This window comes from Odontesthes bonariensis, chromosome 1 (genome assembly GCF_027942865.1).
Source record: "Odontesthes bonariensis isolate fOdoBon6 chromosome 1, fOdoBon6.hap1, whole genome shotgun sequence".
Taxonomy (NCBI): Eukaryota; Metazoa; Chordata; class Actinopteri; order Atheriniformes; family Atherinopsidae; genus Odontesthes; species Odontesthes bonariensis.
The window spans coordinates 41,827,151-41,833,704 of record NC_134506.1 but is presented as its reverse complement, the minus strand read 5'-3'; positions in this window follow the sequence as shown (position 1 = coordinate 41,833,704).

The window sequence follows — 6,554 nt, the reverse complement described above, 5'->3', positions numbered from 1 at the left end:
AATTGTAAATAGCCGGTATTTTGTCAGGTTTTCAACACGTTGGGGATCTAAACGACTACTTTCTCTCCTGAAAATGTTTCAAATGTTGCTAAAGTTTACAGAGTTTAGAGCTTAAGCGAAATCAGCTTCAGGCCGGCTGATTTCGGCTCGGACAGGAGCGAAATGCATTGTGGGTAAACGCTCTGCATACTGTCTGATCGATCAGTATGCCGTATGCAAGTATGTAGTATGTAGTATGCGGTATGCGGTTTCGAACACAGCCACAGAGTTTGCTACTGCTAGTTTTGTGCAACATGGCAATTTGGAAATACTCAATAACGAACCATGTTACCAGCAGCAATAGCAAATTCCGTGTATGGATGACGTCATCCAAGGAGACTCATGTGTAGAAAGCTTCCTATAAGCCCCCCGACAACAACACAGCAGCTCTGAGATAACAGAGCAATAGTTCACGTTCATTCATTCATTGGTCTTAAAGTATTGGTGAAATAAAGACAGATAATGCCTTATTTAGAGGCTGTATCGTCTCTGCCCTGTTCTCTCCCGTTATATGGATATACGCCGATCTCCAGTAATCTAAATATCTTCAGAAGGACGCCGACTTTCACCAAACTGTTATCGGTGAGTAGATGAAGGTATTTTATGCCAGAAATAAGGTCCAGGTTTAAAAAGACCAAACTTCCTCAGGCCCAGGATACATGGCTGTGTTTTGGATCTTTATAAATTAAACATTTATTTTTCTTTTCGTGGTAAAGTCTTAAGTTACGTTGCTGAGTGAAAACTGTGTTCTTTAGTCTATGAAGAGATTTTCCACTACAAAAGGTTTTCAGTGCAGATCCTTGAGAGATCAGGGACATTATGTATTGGTTTTTAGGCTTTTGTGTGGAGATTTTCAGGCTGGAACTCTTTCACCAACATATCGGGCCTCCTTAACCCGGTTGAGCTTTATGAAACCCCGGGAAACATTATTCCTGAAGTGTTGAACTGTTTGTCCACACACTCTTTCATGGGGAGGTGAACTCCTTCTCATACTTCCTTCTGAAATCTCTCTTGAATGTTCCCTTTATACCCATTCGTGTTACGGACCTGTTGCTAATTAACCTAATTAGTTGCGAGATGTTTCTCCAGTTTTCAAAACGTTTTCAGTCTTTTGTTGCTGCAATTCTACCTTTTAACAACAAAAAATGTGTTTATATATTCTTCATATTGTTCACACACACATATATATGTATATATATATATATATATATACATATATATATGATTATGCATATGCCTTTGTGGCCTTAGCTTATATACATAAATCTAATTTATGAATCTAAAAAATAGTTGAATATTTTGTGGTTTTGATAATTAATACATCGATTATATGTATGATTATGAAACCCCAAGAAACATTATTCCTGAAGTGTTGAACTGTTTGTCCACACACTCTTTCATACTTCCTCCTGAAACTTCTCATGAATGTTCCCTTTATACCCAATCGTGTTACGGACCTGTTGCTAATTAACCTAATTTTCACCAGTTTTCAAAACTTTTTCAGTCTTTTGTTGCTGAAATTCTACCTTTTAACAAAAAAAAATGTGTAGATATATAATTCATATTCACACATGTTCACACACACACACACACACACACACACACACACATATATATATAATTATGCATATGCCTTCGTGGCCTTAGCATATATTCATAAAACTAATTTATGAATCTAAAAAAATAATTGAATATTTTGTGGTTTTGATAATTAATACATCTATTATAGTCATACTTGCTAATATATAAAACATAAATCTGAGCAGGTTATTAAGGCTATTAAACAACAACAGTAGAGATAAAAAGTGTAATATCTAAGTCACTGTTAATGAGTGAAGTCATTCACATCCCAGCATCAAACAAAAGCACAGTGAGTCCAGCTTTTACCCAAAATAAGCACTGTGATGTCAGAATTATTGGACAAAGAAGTGTTCAAACAGGCTCTAATTAGTGAAATCACCTGCTGACACGAAAAGCCTCCTGAAGCGTGATGTTGTCAGAATCCTGCTGGGATCGTGTCCTGCTTTCACCCGACTCCACAGGTGACAGGCAGCCACTGATTACATGATTAGAGTCGCAGCCTGCAGTGTGCATTTGTGAAGAAACAGCACCATCTGCTGGTCTCAGGGTGTGTTTATCAAGTGAAGAAGCCTCTTAGATGGGACGTGAAACGTCTTCAAGATCCAAGAAGAAGTCCAGTTCAAGCTCTTAGGATCACTTTCTGCAGTATGGTTGATTCTAGGGAGCAATTGTGTGGAAGTTTTTCTGTGCCATCAGAGTTTGAATACGAATTTCTAATTTTGAATTTTTACAGCATCAAAATCAGACTTTGAATTTGAAAAACCAGCAGTGGAAAAAAATTCAACATCTAAAAAAATAAATTCAGTGGAAAAAAATTCAACTTCAAAAAATTAAATGGAAAAAAAATTCAGTGGAAAAAGAACTCAACATCCGGGTAAACAGGGAGAAGCAATCGATCCCTGTCTCAATTCATCCAACGGCAGCCAATCAGGTTACGCTCCACTGAATTTTTTGATGTTGAATTTTGTTTTAGAAATTGATTTTTTTTTTAAACTTTTGGTTTTTCAAATTCAAAGTCTGATTTTGATGCTGTAAAAATTCAATATTAGAAGATCATATTCAAACTGATGGCACAGAAATTCCATACAGTGGGTCTAATCACACACAACGATCAGAATATTTGCACCCATAACAGTCTGAACCTACAGCACCAATGATCTCATGGTCTGTCCGCTGAATCTCACTTAATCCTTTTTAAATTCACAGAGATTTGGTGAAGAAAATATCCAAAAATGGAGAAGATGTGGCCACGTTATGTACGGCAATGCAGGTTTATCTGTACGGCACAATTCAACAACAAGGTGATTCAAAGTGCATTACAGAGACATTAAAACAGTAGAAATAAAAAGCACAATTTAAATTTTAAACAAAAAAAGAAAGAAATAAGAACAATAGATAAAATCAGGAGTTAAAATGTGATTAAGCTTTGGAGCTTTATTCAAATGCAGCTGAAAATGGGTGTGTCTTCAGCCTGGACTTAAACACACTGTAACACATCAATGTAGGAATTGCCAGCAATCTACACTGTAAAGAATTTCCCTGTAAAATAACAGCAACATACTGTTATTTATTTTAACAGTATATTACTGTTTTTTGGATTACAGTATATGACCGTAGAATTATGGTAGCTGTTGTAGTTATTTTACAGCGCAACTACCGTAATTCATTTAACAGTATAATAACGTATTTTGGATTTGGACATCAATTCATTCCAAATACTGTTTTATGCTGTTAAATTACAGTTATCTACTGGGATTGTTAAATGACTGATTTAACTGTTAATTTACATGTGAGGGATGAATATTCAACAGAATTTTTACAATTATTGTCAAATACAGTCGGATACTGCTGTAAATCCACCGTAAATATACAGCAATTCGTTACAGTGCATATCAGTAATCTCCATAGAATGGAGGTTGTTGAATGCCAGTAAAATGACAATTCAGATGTAAATGTATGTGTGGCATCGCTTTATTCTCTTACCGTGACCCCTGAGGATTTATGATATGATTCTTTCTGAATTGATTCACAGGATTACAGGACAACAGGTCGACGCAGTGATTCTGCAGAAGCAGTAATTTGACTTTAGCATGAAGTTGAATATAAGGTGCATGTTTACACTGGAAAAAATGCCCCTCCAAAAATAAGTAAGACAAACAAATACAAGACGTTTTTGCTTGAAATAAGCAAAAAAATCTGCCAATGGAACTAGTGAAAATCGGCTTGTCCAGATTTCTTGAAATAAGATGTGATATTTAGGGCTTTTGAGATAAAAGTGATCTTGAAATAAGCTTAAAAACCTCTTCAAATGTCAAAAAAAGCTTGTTTCATGTGATATGTGACAATTTCTTTTCAAGACTTTTTCATTTAGCAAGATATTCCAGATGTATTGTCTTCAAACAAGTCCCTATATCTGTCTGAAATAGTACTTGTTAGGCAGTTGTGTCTTATATTAAGTGTAATGAGATATTTTAACTAGAAATGAGACAAATATTGGTAAGACTTTGATTTTTCCAGTGTACACCTTGCTCCACAGTGTCTGTCATTTTAAGGGTTTTTCCTGGATTATTGTGTCTTCCAGCAGTGCAGCTTCCCATCCTTTGCACCCACTTCTCCTCCCATCAGTCCTCCCCTCCATCAGAGTCTGGACTGCAGCTGCAGGACATTTCTGTTCAGCTCATGGCATCACGGCCGCCGTCACATCTTCATCACTCTGCATGCAATGTCAAAGGATTTTTTCCTTTTCTGTGTGAAATAATGCGTCTGCATCCTGAGTGCATCTCTTTCAGAGACACTTCCACATCAGCTATATTTAGCATCTTTGGTGGCTGCTCTGCTAACAGAAGGGACTGTGAAAAAGGAGGAAAAAATACTTTTGACGATCATAAAGGTTTCTCCCCACGTCGCTACATTTGGGCTCCCGGAAGACCACAACCGGTTTACTTCCAAGCAGCTAGATATCACAGCCACTTCACTTCATTAATAGCTAGACGCCATCTTCCTCTTCACTGGAAGTCAACTAAAGCTCCCTCCAGACCTCAGTCGCTCAACAATACACTGAAAAAAATAACTCATAAGATTTACTTAAAAAACCCTTTTTAAGTATTTGCACTCAAATGATTTAAGTAATATTTAATGCTGCAATATCAAGTAAATTTTACTTACCATGAAACACAACAGTTTTCAAGATATTAAGTAACATTTACTTAATTACATCTAAGTTTTAAGTTATATTTAGTTAAACAAATTAAATATACTTGTTTTTCATAGGCAGGAACATCATTTTACTCAAAATTCTAAGTAAATTTTATATATCTGTAGTATTTGCTGTTATGAAGTAACTTAGTAGATTTTAACGATACACTTTCAGAGTAAAGTTTATGTAGTATTTCTAGGTTTATGTACATACGACTATTAAACATTTAAATTGTATGAGGAAACCTAAGTAAAACTTACTCTTCCCCCATAATTCATGTATTACGTTAATAAAATGTTTAATTTTACTTAAGAAGCTCTAGTTCTTACTGAATCTTAAAAATACAAGGTAGAAATGATGACAGTTACTCTAATAGAGTTTACTTCACCAAAAAGTCACTTTTTTCAGTGTACTATGTCTTTTCTAAAGCTAGAGAAGATCAGATATTCAGTGAAAGGTAACTCTGACAAATTCTACAACAAGTGGCATCCTTTTTTTTAAAACTTTTTTTCATTCTCTTCAATCTCTGCCCCCTGATTGATGGACACCCCCCCCCCCCCCACTCTCTCTCTCTCTCTCTCTCTCTCTCTCTCTCTCTCTCTCTCTCTCCTTCTCTTTCCTCTCTTTTTCCTTTTCTGTCTTTTGTCCTCCTTTTTATTTATACTGAGCAGCTTACACACACATGTACAAATTACACTTATTATACTTATTCAATTGCTATATATAGATGCCCTTAAAGGGATAATCCGGAGTAAAATGCACTTTAGATCAATTTACGGGATGTTGGGAGTACATACGCTGAGTTGACATCAAAATCATGTCATTCGGATGTGTTTTGAGAATTTCGATTTGACCGTTTTTAGCCAAAAGTCGTTAGCCTGGAGGTGATGCGGGCATATCGTATCGCCGCTACAAAACGCTATTTTTATACCTCTTCTACAGCTCCAAACAACATAACACTTACGTGGTAGTGAGTAGAGGGTCCCTAAAGCCAAACCGAAGTGTCCCGAGGTCTTCATGTGGTCGGATAGAGAGTCCAGAATGAATTTAATCAAGCCAGTTCCTTTCCGGAAATGTTGCTGCTGCAGCTGCCGCTGAAGACCGTGGTGAAGTTGGTTTGATATTGGATATTCGACAGATATTCACAATAAGGAAACAAGGTGTCTTTTTTTTTCAATACCTCCCAAGCCTTGTGACCTAGTGAGTGTAGTACCAACCACACACACCTTTTTGTACACCAATTGAATGCACACTCTAGTTTATATTCATCCCGTCGAATATCCAATATCAAACCAACTTCACCACGGTCTGTAGCGGCAGCTGCAGCAGCAACATTTCCGGAAAGGAACTGGCTTGATTAAATTCATTCTAGACTCTCTATCCGACCACATGAAGACCTCGGGACACTTCGGTTTGGCTTTAGGGACCCTCTACTCACTACCACGTAAGTGTTATGTTGTTTGGAGCTGTAGAAGAGGAATAAAAATAGCGTTTCGTAGCGGTGACATGAAATGCCCCTCTCACCTCCAGGCTAACAACTTTTGGCTAAAAACAGTCAAATCGAAATTCTCAAAACACATCCGAATGACATGATTTTGATGTCAACTCAACGTATGTACTCCCAACATCCCGTAAATTGATCTAAAGTGCATTTTACTCCGGATTATCCCTTTAACTGTTAGTTAAGTAGCCCCCCCCACAATTGTGTATTGTTCTGAATTGTTGTGGAAAAAAAACC